The 18,551-nt window shown below is 35.4% G+C and overlaps 1 long non-coding RNA gene across 1 annotated transcript in view; it reads right to left on the minus strand.

The window, feature by feature from the left end:
- LOC111094972 overlaps positions 1-11,134 on the minus strand; it is a 30,744-nt gene extending 19,610 nt beyond the window's left edge. The window contains exons 1-2 of the long non-coding RNA XR_005385932.1: positions 11,042-11,134; positions 10,849-10,931 (exon numbers count right to left, since the gene is read on the minus strand). This is a non-coding gene — a long non-coding RNA (uncharacterized LOC111094972). The remainder of the gene's footprint in view (positions 1-10,848; positions 10,932-11,041) is intronic.
- Between the last annotated feature and the right edge of the window lie 7,417 nt (positions 11,135-18,551).

Below are 18,551 nucleotides of genomic sequence, written 5' to 3' on the forward strand. Positions count from 1 at the left end.
GCTTCATGTAAGAGGAGATCACTTCATTCAGAATGTTGAGATCCAAATTCATTTCTGGAGTAGGGGGGTTTTATTATGGTTAATGAGAAAGGAGATTATGTCTCTTCATAGAAAAAGTATTGAGCCAAGGTGGTGAAGTGAACTAAAAGATTTAGTTCTTGACTGTTGTAAAGAACATTTAATTTCAAATCAGAAGAGTGTACTAATTTCTGATTGCCTCTAATTCTCAAAAACCAGATGCTCAGTAAGATCATTAAATGTGGTAGAGTTCACCATTACCTAATTTAAGAAATTTTCATACCCCATTATGTTCTTTATCTTGGGATAATTTCATTGCTACTTCTATCTTCTCTGTGGAACTGTTAGCTAGTCAAAACTGAAAATAAACAGTCATAACGAATTTCCTTCTAAAGACTGCTATAAAAATTTTTAAGTAGAAGAACTTGCAGTACTTAGGACTTTTAACAATCAGCATTATATTATAGTCCTTTGAAATATGGATAAATGAGACATGACTTGAATAAGAAGTTTAATGAAGACAGAAGGTGAATCATTATGTTGTACACCTGAAACTAATATAACATTGTGTGTCAACTACACTCTAATAAAAAAAATCTTTAAAAGAAGGTTAGTGGAAATTATGCGGCAGAAATCCAGAGAAGAAGAAAGACTGTAATTTCTTCATTTATTAAAACTTAATTTCTTGGATTTCTCAGATAAATAGTTACTGTACTATGGGATCTGCAGGAAGTGGCTGAGGGCCAGAAATTTTCATGATTGATAGAAATTCATTTCTTTGGTCATCTATGAAGCAATCTAGAGAATAGGTAAATATAGCATATAATGAGATTGTCAACCTTGATGTTTAAATTTTATTGCTTTTGTGGATTTAAAGCAGGTTTATATTATATTTTAATATACCTAGTATAAAAATAGAATGTATAATTGGATTCTTCAAAAATATAGAAATGATATTTATGTCTCATTTCCACTCTCAGAATTCCTTATTTCATTTTTCCATTTAAATTCACTGTCATGTTGTTTTACATTCCTTTTATCTGGTGTTTTATTTATATTTATACCCATCTATGAAGATAGAAAATGCATAATAAAGGATGTAGTTGGCAATAAATAAGCGGCGAGACTGCATATTTTGTAACAATGGAAGCTTTGGACATGATACAGAAGTACTGTTAAACTTTCCCCCTCTCTGGCTGTAGAAGACAGCTGCAGTACCTCTTGAATAAAAGAAGACATGGCTATGGAGCTGAGAGGACTAGAAAAATCTCTTTGCAAGCACGGTGCCCAATTTTTAAGTTAAAGTGGAATACAGATGGACAATAAATTTAAGAAGCGAGTCTACCTGCCATAAAAGGCATTACTCCTTTTAAATCAAGAGACCAGAAAAAATTAATAATTGGGAAAGTCCTCATCTTAGAAATCGGCAGTTTGAATACAAATTATTAACACTGGAGAGAGAACTGCCATATATAATGCTTATATCAAACCATCTGGTTTGATAGATGAGGAAATCTGGCATATCAAGGCATGAGATATTTGTGGTACAGAAAGTAAAATATCAATCCATTGTAGAGTATCTTCCATCCTCTTTCAAGAATGAAAAAGATACTGAAATGTCAAAAATGGTCTACTTTCCTTCCTTCCTTCCTTCCTTCCTTCCTTCCTTCCTTCCTTCCTTCCTTCCTTCCTTCCTTCCTTCCTTCCATTCTTTCTCCCTTCCTTCCTTTTTTCTTTCTCCTCCTTTCTTTCCTTCCATTTGTTGAAGATTTATGCAATCAACAAGCACTGAGTAGCAATTATAATTCATTGCAATAAACACTGAAGATAGAAAAATAAACAATATAGCAAGCATAATAATAAAAATGTACATAGTATTATTGGACACCTAGGAGAAGCATGTAAAAGCACTGAAGATGAGGAATTCAGGAAAGAAATAACGTACATATTGGTAAATGGTATGATTATGAACTGGCTATGGGAATGGAGACAGGAAAGAGATTTGGTAGAGATTGGGCAGAAGATATTCTTGGCCATTTGTACATTATAAGAAAAGATTTTGAAAAGCAAAACTACATAGTACATGAAGGAAACAAGTGCCATTCTGGATTACCAGAGCTTGAAATTTGAGGCAGAAAATGGTCAGTGATAGGAAAGAGGGTCAGGTCACACAGAGCCTCGTATAAGTCTTTTAGAAATTGTGGAATCCGTTTTATGATTAACTAGGACTCATGGGAACATTTTAAGTAGCTGAATATTTGAAGTGTTGCTTTTTTATTTTTAAGATTTTATTTATTTGAGAGAGAGAGAGCAAGAGAGAGCATGAGTGAGGGGGTGGTGCAGAAGGGCAAAGGGAGAGGGAGAAGCAGACCCTCCACTGAGCAGGGAGCCTGACACTGGGCTTGATCCCAGGACCCCAGGACCATGACCCAAAGGGAAGGCAGATGCCCAACCAACTGAGCCACCCAGGTGCCCCTAAAGTATTGTTTTTTAAAAATCAATCATGTTGGTGGTTTTTTGCAAGGAGGGTTTACACAGTTTGATTGAGGAGTCATTGATTACTGATTACTCACCCAACATGCATATTTAGGAAGTTTTGTAATAGTGAGGTATTAGGGTAAGGCTTGAAATAAAGAAGTTAGGGCAGCCCAGGTGGCTCAGCGGTTTAGCACCGCCTTCAGCCCAGGGCGTGATCCTGGAGACCTGGGATCGAGGCCCACGTCGGGCTCCCTGCATGGAGCCTGCTTCTCCCTCTGCCTGTGACTCTCTCTCTCTCTCTCTCTCTCTCTCTCTGTATCTCATGAGTAAATAAATAAAATCTTAAAAAAAAAGAAATAAAGAAGTTATTATGAAAATGAATAGAAGGGATCTTGTTAAAAATATTTAGAAGGTAAAACTGAAAGACTATTATAACAAATTTGATGTCAGGGTTGAAAGGAAAAGAGATTTAGGGGTGCCTGGACAGCTCAGATGGCTAATCGATCAACTCTTGGTTTCAGCTCAGATAATGATCTCAGAGTCCTGAGATCAAGTCCTGCATCAGACTCTGTGCTTAGCCTGGAGTCTTCTGGAGTTTTTCTCTCTCTCCCTCTCCTCCTCCTCCTGTACTATCTTTCTCTCTCTCTCTTTCTCTCTCTCTCTTTTTTTCTCTCTCTCTCTCTCAAATAAGTAAAATCTTTAATAAAAAGTAAAAATAGATTTAAAGATGAACCTCAGATATCTAGACGGAATAATTAGATGGCTCTTGGTATAACTGAATAAGATATAAAATAATCTAGAAGGAAACAAAAATTTGGCTGGGGAAAGAATAGTGCAGTATTCATATATGCTGTGTTTAAGGTGCCTGCAGATAGCTGGATTTAGCGTGTAGCTCCAGGACATATCTGGACACCATAATGATAAGAATGAAACAATGACTGAATAGGATGCCACACACATAGAGCAATAGGTGAAAGGAAGAACATTAAACATTTCAATGTTTAAAAGACATATCTGGAATTAGAAAAGCAGTGGGAGAAGAATAGGAACCAATATTACAGCCACAGAACCGAGGAAGTAAATCACTGAAATAAGGAAACAAAAAATTTTCAGCAATGTGTAGGTCAATTCAGGCTAGCTCCACCATGTCCTGCTTTGCTACTCTTAACAAAACTTGGCTAAGATAGAAGGTCCACTTTTCATTTTCTTTCTCTTTACTTTCTCACTTCCATCTTGAATTCACATGTTTGCTATAATCCCCTATGTATGTAAATATATATGTGTAACTTTTACCATTATTCTAGAAAATTATTCTTTGGGGGTGCCTGGGTGGCTCAGTCAGTTAAGCATTTGCCTTCAGCTCAGGTCATGATTTCAGGGTCCTACGATCAATTCCTGAGTTGGGCTCCCTGCTCAGTGGAGAACCTGCTTCTCCTTCTGTCCCTCCCTGCTGCTTGTGATCTCTCTCTCTCTCTCTCTCTCTCTGTCTCTCTCTCTCTGTCTCTCTCTCTCAAGTAAATGAATAAAATGTTTTCTTAAAAAGAAAATCACTCTGGTTTGTTTAAAGTCTTTGGTAATTATGCAAATATCCTTGCAGTCTCATTGAGGTGATTTTGTTGTTTACTTGGCTTTACATATTTGTGCCAGACATTGTGACAGATGTTGAAGAAAGCAAAATATAGAAGATGTTAATTCCAGTTCTTTGAGGATTTACAATCTAAGTAATAAGAAGTAATAAGATATGCTTACAAATCGCCATCATTTGCTATAGGAATTACAGTGAAATAAGTGAAAAAATGTAATATATTAAGAGCATAGTATTCTTAGTTTTCTTCCTTTTCTCCATTTTAAAAATGACAAAACTGAAATCCAGAGAGCTGATTTTAACTTTGGATCAAGATCATGGAACTGGTTTGTGCTTAAATATATAGTTCTTTGGTGAACAAATGAATGTTTTAGTGTCTAAAAATTCAACTTTAGGACATGGCTTCAGGATTAACTATGTGCCAAAGAAGTGCATGTTGACATAGGGAGGTGGCTATTTAATTGTTCTTTTCTGGAAAAAAACATATTTAATGGAGGATTCAAAATGCATGATACATTCATTTCCATTCAGTATACCTTGCTACAATAATTCCATATGCTTAGTAAATGGAAGTCAAGCTCTTTGAAAATCACAGGTCACCGTCTTTCCATATCAAAACCCCTCACTCTTCTTTCAGCACATACAGCACATCATCCTGGCTGATGTTGAGCTGCAACCAACAAAGTAGGTTCCTGCTGGACTTCACGAGGAGCAGGTGACAGAAGCCCTGGCATGAACACATAGCCATGGTCTCTGACGTGGTAGGATAAAATAGTCCCTCTATTCTGCCTAGAACCACACATTGGCTGTATATCTGTTGAAATGTTGCTACCTCCAGTTCTGATCAACAAAACACTGTGAGGATAGTTCTGAGCAAGCTCTGTTCCTGAACCAAGGGATTTTTTTTTTTATGGCCATGATGCATGTAGAAAAAATATCTCATCCACAGTTTCCACTGGCTACAGTGACCAGACCATGGTACTTGGTCTTCTGGAGGGAGAACTCACAGATCTTTATGGCATGCCTATAAATGTCCAGGCAGCCATCATAAATCTCCAGAGAGAGCTGCTTACCTTGCTGGCTAGCAATCAGATGGCACGATCTTCAAAGGCTTTTAAATATTTGAATCAGTACACTGAAATTGGCTGCAGTTGGTTGTTGAGTATTGCACTGGAAGGGCATCTATGGAAGACCCAGTTGGCTAAACATGGGCTCATAATGACTCATTCTGGCATGTTCACTGTGTTAGTAATGGTCCAGATCACAAACTGGACTTCCTTGTGATTTAGCCAGTGAAAGAAATTGTACCTTATATCTTATTTTGAGTTCACAGGTTGAACTCATCCACAAGCAGCTCCATAGTCTCCAAAAGTAGTATCCAAGTAATATTAGAGTTGCTTTATTGTGAACTGCAAGTGTTAGCCTTTACACATTATAATAGGAAGCTCCTCCAGAGCAAGGTTTCTGAAACTTGGCATTATTAACATTTTAGGCTGGATAATTATTTGTTGTTGGGAGACCATCCTGTGCACTGTAGGATGTTTAGCAGTATCCTGGTCCCTGCCTACTAGATGCCAGTTTTGACAACCAAAAATGTCTCCAGACTTTTTTAAACATCCTCTGGGAGCAAAACTGACCCCGGTGGGAACCACCATTCCAGAATTTTATTGATAAATCTATTCTAATAGCTATGTTTCATTTTTTCCACTAAATCAACACATACTTTAAATTACCTACTAGATTTGGGGCACCTGGGTGGCTCAGTCAGTTAAGCATCTGCCTTCAGCTCAGGTCATGATCCCAAAGTCCTGCTTCTCCCTCTCCCTCTGCCACAATTCCTGCTTGTGCTCTCTCTCTCATGCGTGCATGCTCTCTCCCGCTCAAATAAATAATTTTAAAAATAACCTAATAGATTTTATAATACTGATTATTTCTAAACGTTTTAATTCTCTATTTATATAATAATTCTTTATCCAAATTCAGCAAAAATGTAAGAATACCATGAACGCCAAGTTTAATCAAAATTCCCTTGTCTAGAGAGGAAGATATGAACAGAGTAGGACCAAGGTAACAGCACTGGTCATGTGTAAAGAAACTGTGTTATAACATATGTAAGCACTACAATTTAAAGTGAGGTAGAACAAAAGCCATTCAAAATTTACCAATTTCAATGTGATTTTGAAAACTACTTAACCTTTTAGCAGTGTTGGACTTTTTGTTTTTTTAATTTATTTTTTATTTTTTAAAATATTTTATTTATTTATTCATGAGATACACAGAGAGAGGGAGAGAGAGGCAGAGGGTGAAGCGGGCTTCATGCAGGGAGCCCGACATGGGACTCGATCCCGGGACTCCAGGATCACTCCCTGGGCGGAAGGCTGGCGCTAAACTGCTGAGCCACCCAGGGATCCGAGTGTTGGACTTTTAAGAAAACATTTGATTCCAGTATAATTAAATTAGTTTCAGTAAATTAGTTTCAGGTATGCAATATAGTCATCAACAATTCTATACATCAGTCAATGTTTCTCATAGTAAGTTTACTCTGAATCCCCTTCACTTATTTCACCCATCCCTCCATCTGCCTCCCCTCTGGTAACATTCAGTTTGTTCTCTATATTTAAGAGTCTGGTTTTTTGTTTGTCTCTTTTTTCTTTGTTTTTGTTCATTTGTTTTGTTTCTTAAATTCCACATATGAATGAAATCATATGGTATCTTTCTTTGACTTATTTCACTCAGCATTATACTCTCTAGATTGAGCCATATTATTACAAATGGCAAAATTTCATTCTTTTTTATGGCTGAAAGGAATGTTGGACTTCTTTTTAAGACTGAGATTTATGAGTATCACCTTAACATTTTTCTTCTGCTTTCTTTTAATTTCTCATATATGTATTGTCACTTCTTACTGATGACAGAAGGTTTCTGGTAAAACAAGACCTTTAGCAGGGACTATGCTTTTTCTGCAGTAAACAAGCACACATTTTCGAATTGGAACTTTCCAAAAATAATAGATATCTCTTTTTTCCCCAAAGATTATCCCAATCCTAAATAAAGTAAGTTTAGTAAGATGCTTAACATTTAATTGGCAATAGTCTTCAGAGTTGTTTCACTGGATAATTTTTCACCAGAATTTTTTTCAGACTCACTGGTAACAGAGAATGTTTATAATAAAGGAGGAGCTAATTTTATCCTTACAGTATGCTTTAAAATTACTTAATCCCTAATTCAAATTTTCCTTAATAATATCCAAATAATAGCAGCAGAAATATTGAATACAATTATTAATGTTGTATAAAATTCATGCCTTTATAATGTTATATAATCAGTAATGATATAATTGTATATAATATATAATAGTTACCATGTAACTATCTTAATGATAATTCATTCCTGACAATAAAGATGATGCCAGTTTTTAAATAATTTTTAAATTCTGGTAAAATATACATAAAATTTATCATTTTAACCATCTTAAGTGTACTGTACAGTAGTGTTAACTATATGTACACTGCTGTGCAACAGATCTAGACTCTTTTCATCTTGCGAAACTGAAACTTTATACCCTTTAAATAACAATCCCCTACTGCCCACCTCTCCAGCTCCTGGCAACTACCATTCTACTTTTTGTCTCTATAAATTTAACTATCATCTTAGATACCTCATAAATAAAATCACATAGTGTTTGTTTTTTGGGACTGGCTTATTTCACTTATCATAATGTCCTCAAAATTCTTTCATATTATAGCATGTGTCAGAATTTCCTTACTTTTTAAAAGTAAATAATATCCTATTGTATGTATATACTACATTTTATTTATCCATTTATCCATCAAAGGACACTTGAGTTGCTTTCACCTTTCAGTTATTGTGAATAATGCCTCTATGAACATGTGTGTACAAACATCTTTTCAAGATCCACCTTTCAATTTTATTGGGTATATACACAGATGTGGGACTGCTATACCATACAACAATTCTATCTTTATTTTTTTGAGGAACTGCCATACTGCAGACACACCATTTTATATTCTCACCAACATTGCACAAGGAGTATAATTTCTCCACATTCTCAACAACTTTATTTATTTATTTATGGTAGCCATTCTAATAGGTATGAAATGGTACCTCTTTGTGATTTTGATTTGCACTTGCCTAATGATAGTGATGTTGAGCATTGTTTCATGTGCTTGTTGACTATTTGCACATCTTCTTTTGGAGAAATGTTTATTCAATTACTTTGCCATTTTTAATCAGGTTTGTTTTTTTGTTTGAGTTGTAGTTCTTTAGTTTTTTACATTTATTTATTTATTTATTTTAGAGAGAGAGAGACAGCAAGTAGGGGAAGGGCAGAGGGACAGGGAAAAGCACGCTCCATGCTGAGCATGGAGCCTGATTCAGGGCTCAATCCTGCAATCCCATATCAAGACCTGAGGAAAAAAAAAAAAAAAAAAAAAAAAAAAAAAAACAACAAACCTGAGGCAAAACCAAGAGTTGGACATTCAACCAACTGAGCCACTCAGGCACTCCAGAACTACTATTCTTCATATTCTGGGTATTGACTCCTTATCAGACATATGATTTGCAAATATTTTCTCCTCTTCTGCATGTTGCCTTTTCACTCTGTTGATTGTGTCCATTGATGCACAGAAGTTTCAAATTTTAAGGCACTCCAATTTATTTATTTTCAGTTTTTATTATATATCTCAAATCTAGGTTCAATGACTTATTAGCCTTCAAACTGTATCATAAAAAGTTTAGAAAATCCACCAAGAATGGTGCACTGATATATGCATGTCTAGTTTGCCTGTGAATATAATTTTTAGTGTATGGTGTTTTTTTTTTAATGGTAACTATAGTCATTTTGAGGCCTGGCTAGAGGCCAGTCAGTTCTCTTTCCCGAGCAGCTAATTAAATCCACACACCAGCCTCTTTTTGGCTCTCACACTTTAGGTCACTATGTACTAGCCACAATCACCTTATAGTTAGGCACTAGACAACTAGGGGAAGCCCCTATGCCTCAGAACCTGTGAAATTATTCAAATTAGCCAATCCACAAGGAGCCTGAGAAATCTAGCTAAGCTCACCCACTTGGCAGACATGAACTGCCCACTACAGCTCCACCTTGCTGTTGTTACCCTGTCCTTTGGTGCAACTCTCTATGGGGCCTTGCCTGGCAGCCTTCTCTCATTTGAAGCTGTAAGTAACAAAAAGTTCTGCCCTTTAAAATCATCCTACTGTCTTTGTGTTGTATCCTGCCATCAAAAGAACCTTTAAATCTTATTTTCTTATAAGACTAAGAGAAAGTAGGGTGACATGAAATCAAAAATTAATGATATAATGGTAAAGATGTCAATTCTGGTCAAGACAACACAGAAAGAAAACATTTGATGCATCTCCAACACTCCAGATGCATAGAAAAATCGATAATATAACAATAGAAAATAAGAAATAGTAAGCTTAAAATAAGTATCTTCATGGACCAAAGACAAAACAGATAAATTTAGCTTGAGCCATGTACCTCCTACTCTACAACCTTGGAAACAAGCACTGGTGATTACACATTCATATTTCATGAGAAAATGATGTCAAAATATGCTCTACATATATATATATATATATATATATATATATATATATATATATATGTGAGACATAAGAATGAGATACCGCTAAACCCATCAGACTGTTTAATACTGGTCACATCTAATTTGTCAAGGATGTGGAACAACTGGAACTCTCATATATTGTTGGGTAGAGTCATAAAATTATACAATACATTGGGAAAAAAGGTCAGGCAGTTTTATATAAAACTAAAGATACACCTATGCTGTAGCCAAGAAGTATACTACTATTTACCCAAGTTATATGCAAACATATGTGTTTACACAAAGCTTTGTACAAGAATGCATATAAGAGCTTTATTCATAAAAGTCAAAACTGGAAACACAGCTCAGGTGTTGTTGAAAGTGTCTATCAATAGGATATTTAATAAAGTATGGTATAACTGTATAATGAAATACTATTTAGTATTACAAAGGAGTAAGTTTCTTGCACAGAGTGACATGGATGAATGTCAAAAACATGATGCTGAGTTAAAGAAGCCTTACACAAGAAGCTGTACATACATAGTGTATGATACAATTAAAAGGAAGTGCTGAAACAAGCAGAGACAAACTAATTTATGGTAGAAAAAAAGTCAGAATAGTGGTTACCTCTGAAAGGAGGAAGGGGGATAATGACTGGGAAGAGGCATATGAAAACTTTTCTGGGGTGATGATAATGAATGATGATAATGAATGATCTACTGTGATAGGAGTTTGGGTTATTTGTCAAAACTCATCAAACTGCTTGCTTAAAAATTTGTACATATCATTGTCAGTAAATTTTACTTCAAATTAAAAAAAAAACTGTAAACAAATAGTGAACTCCAGTTTATGATTTGCATACTAAAATACTTAGGACTGAAGTATAATGATATGTGCAATTTACGATAAAAATGCCTACAAAAAGTATGATAACTTGATGGATGGGTAGAAGGACAGATAAAGAGATATGTGATAAAACAAGGATAACAAATGTTAACTGTTGAATATTGGTGTTGGGTATGTAAATGTTGAATGCAAAATTCTTTCTAATTTTCTGCATGCTAGAGATCCTTTATGCTAGTAAATTGTGTGTCTTGTGCCTTGGAAATTATATGTATATAAACTTAAGACCAGAAAGTGGCAACGTTTTCTTTGGTTCTGTGACTGATCTGTGTTACCCACCATTTCTGTGGAAGCAGGAACACTGAACGATCAACACGATGGGAGCTTCCTGAGGAGGCTCCGAGATGGCAACTGCAAATGTTCTAGAAAGACATAGAGAAAAAGAAGGGGAAAATAATTCAAAATGAGATTCCTAATCAAATGGAAAACATGAATAAATGGCATGTGAGAAAAGAAAACAAACAAAATTCACCATTCAAAATTCACCATTCAATAAATTCCATGAGGACAGCTGCAAAGCCAAATGAAAGACAACCAGGTCCTCTAGATGGTGTTAACTGCCTCTAAGAAAAAGAAAGTATAAATTAAACTTTAAGTTGTCATTTTACAATGACATGATGTGTCCCCGATGGGACTTTTGATTGGTTTATACTGTTTTAAGTATATAAAGAAAGGTGCTAGTCCAATTATGACTTGGTCTTAGAATGCTTCAGAGACTACTGACCTCTTGGTGTATTAAATGAATGCATTCATTCATTCAACAAATATTTATTAAACACTCAGAATGATCCAGGTACTGCCCTTGGCATGCAGTGATGTAAAAAACAGCTAAGGGCCATAAAGAGAATACTTTCTGAAGACTCATCTTTACTTCTGAGGCATGATACAGGACAAGAGTGTGAAGGAATGACAAGGGTAAGGCTAGAAATAAAATACTTAGTAAGCCTCCGAGATTAGATAATCAAGTTAGCACAAATAATGTATACAAAGAACACATGTTATATGCTCTTTTTCATTTTGTCTCCAAATGAGGCTAAGAAGACATGGGTGTGTGAGGGGCAGGGAGGATCAGGGAGACACCTGGCTGCCATTGAATGCAAAACACGTTTTTACTGGGATACCTAAAGTTGGTGATTTCTTGCATAAGGTCAGAAAGAATTTTTAGGAGTGGGATATATGGTCATTCAAACTGTTAAAAAGTTATGGTATTGAAAAATCAGAGATTTTATTAATTGAATTGTATTGAGCTAAATTATTGGTCAAAAATTCTAGTCTATCAACATGTTAGAAGAGAAATGTAATGCTATTTCCTCAGACCTCAACATATTTTCATCTTCCCTCTAAATAATACACTCATGTCAAAATTATTAATCATTTATGTATTAAAAATACTATTGATCAGTAACCATTTTCTCTGCTAAAGTTTCTATGCTAAGTGATAGGAACATACCTATCATCAAAACAGATCTAATTCCTAACTTCGGAGGGCTTATATGCTTCAAAGGAGGACTGACAACAATTAAGAGAACAAAAAAAAACAAGGTAATTATGAAATATGATAATCTCTGTGTAGTAAATTAATTTTGCAGTGCCTATTGAATCTAGGAGTCTTCTTACTCTGACTTAGAATTAATCAATGGAGAGATTTTTGAGGTCCTCAATTTAAAGAGAAGTTCATGTCAACTCAATTGTGCTTTTCACATCTTTGATGGAACTTAGTAATATTTTTTCTAAGCATAATGGGCACTGAAATAGTATTTCACTGTGCTTTTGTCATTTTATTGGGGATTAATTAGTATTTCTTCCAGTAACCAGTGAGTTTGCACATCTTTTCATGTTTATTGGCTGTTTGTGTCCATTCTGTGAACTTCCATCTTGTGGTTTGTATTTAACTTTGTCTATGAAATTTTTGTACATTAAAATTTTTTAACATTGAAGAATTTTTTCTCATCTTCTTCACACACATAAGTTTTGACTTTGTCCAATATTCTTAAACCTTACATTACAAACCCAAGTATTCAGTAGACAAAAGGTACTCCAGTCTTTGGAACCTATACATTTTAGAAAGTATGCAGAATGTTAAAATTTAAAAGGAAATTTTCTACAGAGTGCATTTTTCAATTTAGATAGAGATATGACAGATTTTATAGAGTGTATTTGGTTTCAACTTATTCACCATAGGGACAATGTGTGCAGTATTCTATGAAAACAAAATGTGGGTGGTTGAAGCTTAAGTTGGAGAAACAATGGAGGGTCTTTTCTAAAGAACAGATATTCCACTATTTGCCTTTACTTTTACATTGCATATCTTAAATCCCCTACCTGCTCCGTATTTCAATTAATTTTGGTGTACAACAGTCTTTGTGTGAATGGAGGAAATGAACTGATTTCTGTATGTAATCTAACATGGTGAAGAACAGGGAAAGCATGAATGACATTAGAGCATCATCACCTGGACCAACTTAGGGAAATGGCATATAGGGTCAGAACTAAACATGAGAACACTGAACTTGAGCTGTGTTACTAAAATAGAAATCAGATTTTCTACATACTATAGAATGAAGTTTTGATATAATTTTGGTTATATTTAAAGGAACAGGGCAGTTTCAAATTTCTATCCTTGGTTTTCTATTCTCAAGATCAAAGAAGAATTCAGATACCCATATAATGTGACAGAGTGTCTTAAGACCATTCAATTAAAGATATTTGTACGTTATTAGGGAATCAAACCAATCCTTTCACCTCCTGTTAGTATAGTCTGTCCATTTAATAAATTTTCCTTCAAGAAAGTGAGGAATGAGTCTGAATTCCACATTTAATTTGGACACCTAGATTACACAGAAAGGAAAAAATTTAAGGCTGAGCACAGAGAACAAACCATCAGCAAAGGGCAAATTATGGTCAAAGGTGACCAAGAAGGAACTAAGTCCAAACCACCCCATCCACCCTCATGAAATACAAAAATGTACATAATTTAGAGAAGGATGAGTCTGAACTGTCAACCGAGAAAAGAGAACTGAAAACACAAGCACTTATTTGGAGTCTTAGAATTGCAATTTGGGTAGCACAGATTTGGGTAGCAGCCCAAACTATGTCCTGTCAGAGGAAAAGAGTTAGGGTTTTTTATTGGAAAAAAGAGAAAATATAAGAGCCCCTACATCAATTTTGTTTAATAAGAGTTATTATTATAATTTACAGTTCATTGGTTTTCTATATATGTTATGTTGCCAGGAAAGTGTCTTCTGCAGATTGTCCAATTTTATTTCAAATGCACACAGAAGTTGGGTGCTCAATTATATGTCCTTACTTAGTTCAAGGATTCAGTGCAGTCCCTGTTTTAAAGACAGGATGTCTCATTCACAAAATGGAGTCTCTTAATGCTCAAAGGTTTTACAAAGGTTCACAGAAATTTGACCTATTCTCTTTTAGATCTTATGGGACAGATAGATCCTGCTAACCTCATTCTCTTTAAGAAGCATAATATCTCCTAAAATTGCAACTGCTTTTTACATAACTCAACCTTGAAATTTCTCAAATATGGTTTCATTTTGGAACCACATAGGAAGCTTTAAAAAATAAAAATATCTAGGTCCTATTACATACCACTTAAATAATACTCTCTGGGGCTCAGTCTTCCGTACAGGTATTTTTTAAATCTTCCCAGATGATTATAATATGAGAAGTTGAAAGCTACTACAACTTGAGTCTGGCACAATAAGCAAACCTAGGCAGAGATATAAGCATCTAGCTATTTCTATGCAGTTGGATATTTTGTAGACTTTTTTGCACAAGCCACCTCTCAGAATCAAAGCTAATTGATGGCAGTAAAAAGATGCCTGTATGTCCCATACCTAGCTAAAGTGAAACACATTCGTTTGGAGTAGTGTTTTTCAAACTTGGGTTTTCATGAGAATCATCTAAGGAGCATATTAAAAACATGTTAAGGGGTCCACCCAGAACCTACTGAATCAAAGTTTTTAGAGATCTCCAGCAGAATAGCTCAGAGCTTGCATTTTAAATAAATATCCTAGGTAAATCTTATGGTGAGGCAAATTTGCTAAACACTGCTTTAGAAGGGCACTATTATAGATTACGATCCTGGGCTTTCAATATCTCTTGTCTTTCCAAGAAGGTATTCTCTTATCACATAGGAATATGGACATAGTCTACTCTCCATAAAATCTGGTAACTTTTTGAGATAAGGCTAAGACATAAAATCAAGAACCAAGTGGGATGCTGCATTCTGATTAGGCTTTAGCAATCTTTGCAGGGCTAGGGTAACAACTATGACTAATTCCTTTTAGGGACCTATTCTAAACAGAAAGAGCAAGGTAGTTTCATTTTTCAGAGTTATTTATTTATTTGAGATGAGAGAGAGAAAATGCGCATGCATGCACATACACGTGTGTAAGGGGGTAGGGGCAGAGGGAGAGAGAGAACCTCAAGCAGACTGTCCACTGTGCATGGAGCCTGACAAAGGGCTCAGGCTCGATCTCATAACCCTGAGATTCTGAGATCATGACATGAGCCAAAATCAAGAGTTGGACACTTAATTCACTGAGCCACCCAGGTGCCCCAAGGTAGTTTCATTTTTAAAACCTACTGAAGGGATCCCTGGGTGGCGCAGCGGTTTGGCGCCTGCCTTTGGCCCAGGGCGCGATCCTGGAGACCCGGGATCGAATCCCACATCAGGCTCCCGGTGCATGGAGCCTGCTTCTCCCTCTGCCTGTGTCTCTGCCTCTCTCTCTCTCTCTCTGTGACTATCATAAATAAATAAAAAATTAAAAAAAATAAATAAAGGATTTTATAAAAAAAATAAAAAAAGTAAAACCTACTGAAAAGTTGATGTGTATACTTACAGTTTGTGCACTGTCTGTATCAATTAATAGTAAGAAAACAATAGTACCAAGATAATCCCAACAATAACCAACTTTTTCTAATTCCTCAAAATATAAGTAGGGTGATTTGAATGGTCACACATATAAAAATCTTCCATGCTGAAGATTTAATAGGTCTAATTTCAGATAAATATGTGAGACCTAAGCTGGTGAAGAAATGATGCTAAACACCCATTTGGGAATCATTCCCCACATGAGTAATTACATCTGACCCATGGGCAGATTCATGTGGGAATAGTTTTAAATACACAGATCCCTGAGCTATGAAAGAATAAACAAAACTCAACAATAACAGCAAAACTAAAATTAAGAAGGAAAAACAATATAATAAATTTACTTAAAATTTTTTCACACATACACAAAGCTACAGAAACTAGTATATTAAACCCAGTCCCAGGAACAGTAATGCTCATTTTTTTTAAAATCTCCAATATGTCAGAAGGCAGAGATTTTAAAATAAATGCTAGACATTGTCATTTTAAATGTAAATACTTTATTATACACGCATATATTTATTTTAACACAATTATACTACTTTCATACCTACCAAAATTTGGAGTAATTTCTTAATCCCAATTAATAATCAGACAATATACAGATGCTCTGATTCTCTCAAAGATGACTTTTACAGTTTGTTTTGCTTTTTCCTTTTAATTAGGTTCCAAACAAGATCTGCTCATCATGTTTGGCTTTTTTGTCCTTTAAGTCTCTTTTATTCTTTAAAAGCTGCATGTCCCCACTTCTTTCTCCTCTTGCAAGTGATTTTCTGGAGAAACCAGGTCATTTGTCATATAAAGCTTTTTACATTTTTTTTAGTACCATTCTTTCTAGTAGTATCATTTAACTTGTCCATTAAAGCCATGTATTTCCTATAAACTCTAAATTAAATCTAGAGGCTGATTTGATTTAGGGTCAACTTTTTAAAGTAAGGATACCTCATTACATCACATCATAAAGCACATGATGTCTGGTTTTACCACTTATAGTGAGGCTAAGATTGATCTTAGTGGATTCAGGTGAAGCAATGAAAGAACTAATATGAGAATGTATTCTATTATAAATGTGGAATGTATCCCATTCCATTATAAAAGTGAGTCAAATAATAGAGAAGTAAGAGATTTCTTTGGAGATTTGTTATCCTTCCCCTCCTTTATCATCGATCTATGTCTCTAGTCCTGAGGTATGGAGAACCTGTACTTGATTTCTGCTTGAGAAAGTTTAAAGTAACTACAGGATTTAGGTGGCTGCATTAGGATCAGCCTACAACCTTTGGAAGTACAAGATGTTCAAATGTGTCCTGTGGACTAGATATAAGAAAGAGCCAACATGAAGTTGTGCTGAGTACTTTTCAGGGGCAGAATAACATCCCACTGAATAAAATGGTCAAGGTGAAACCAAAATAAAATTGCACTGTTATCATATCCTCTGAGTTGTGCATTCTTTTATTCTGGTAACAACACATGAAGTTATAGATTGAGTAGAAATGCAGTTATTGAAAATTACTGCCAGATGAGTAAGTATGGACACAGTGGAAAGACATTTCTCAGAAATTTGGGTTCAACGGGGCCAGAATAATGGAGTCATCTCTGGAGGAAAATGGAAGGATTTCTTTTCTAATGTAATGAAGAGATTTGAGTAAAATAAAGAGATCATGACTACCCAACAGAGCCATCTAGAGGGAGGCAGACACCATCATCAAGTAACTGCATGTACTTTGGATACCTAAGGCTTTAGAAAAAGCTCCAAGTGATGATCTGGAAGACAGAAAAATCCACTTGGATAAAGAAAAATGCAAGAATGATCCCTAATAAGAGAAACTGCCAAAGAACTCAGGAAATTGCCCCAAGAGAGAGGTTAAAGTTAAAAGGTAGGCAACTTGATGATAAACCTTTTTAGAGTATTAGCAGCCATCATTCTAAAAGGCTGCTTGTTGGAATCACTTGGTCCACAACCCAGGATAATTCAATTAGAATCTCTGCGGGGGACTGCAGACATTGGCATTGTATTAATGATCTCCACATGATTCCAAAATATAGTCAGGTTTGAGAGCCACTATTGTAACTGACACATTCACTTCAAGGAGAATCAAGTTACACTAAAGGTAAAGACATGGTATAGTGATTTCAGAGGATGGAGCGGAAAGGGTAAAAGGAAGGTTGCAGGGGGAAATTTTTCAGAGATACAAGTATAACAGCATGGGGGTGATGACAGGCTTAAAGTTTGGACGTTGGAGTACCATAATCCTGGGTCCTACTCCAGGCTCAACCACATTTTAGTTTTGTAATCCTGGACAATTTACATAAATTCAAATCTATTTTATTTTATTTTTTCAAATCTATTTTAATTTGCTCATTTATAAAATAAATAGTATTATTACTAGTTACTATTGTCTATATCTTTTGTTTTACTGCTTAGAAAGTGAAAGTTTTACTGCTTAGAAAGATTGTCATCTTTCACTGAAATGTCAACTCCATGAGAATAGAATCCTTATCTGTTTTGTTCAAAATTCAATTCCCCATCCCTAGAACAGTGCTTGGGCATGTATTAGATGTTTATTATATATTTTTTGAATGAGTGAATGAAAATACTTTGTATTTCCTGATTGTTTACTATATACTTGGTACTTTTATCTAAGCACTTTACATCCGTCATTTTATTCTTTTTATATATATATTTTAATTTTTATTTATTTATGATAGTCACAGAGAGAGAGAGAGAGAGAGAGGCAGAGACATAGGCAGAGGGAGAAGCAGGCTCCATGCACCGGGAGCCCGACGTGGGATTCGATCCCGGGTCTCCAGGATTGCGCCCTGGGCCAAAGGCAGGCGCCGCGCCACCCAGGGATCCCCATTTTATTCAATTCTTAAAACAACTCCAGGAGATGGGTACTATGATAATTTCCAATTCTCAGATGAACACAATTAAGCACAGGTCAGTTAATTAATAGATAGTACATGTGGCATGATGCATAGAAAGCACTTAGCTAATCTAGAAACTCACTAAATGCTAGGTAACAATGAGAAAAGGATGAGAGGCAATTAATTGCCCTTAAGATTCTGAGAGGAATTCAGGTGTTAGGTTGTG

This window comes from Canis lupus, chromosome X, assembly GCF_011100685.1.
Source record: "Canis lupus familiaris isolate Mischka breed German Shepherd chromosome X, alternate assembly UU_Cfam_GSD_1.0, whole genome shotgun sequence".
NCBI classification, from domain to species: Eukaryota; Metazoa; Chordata; class Mammalia; order Carnivora; family Canidae; genus Canis; species Canis lupus.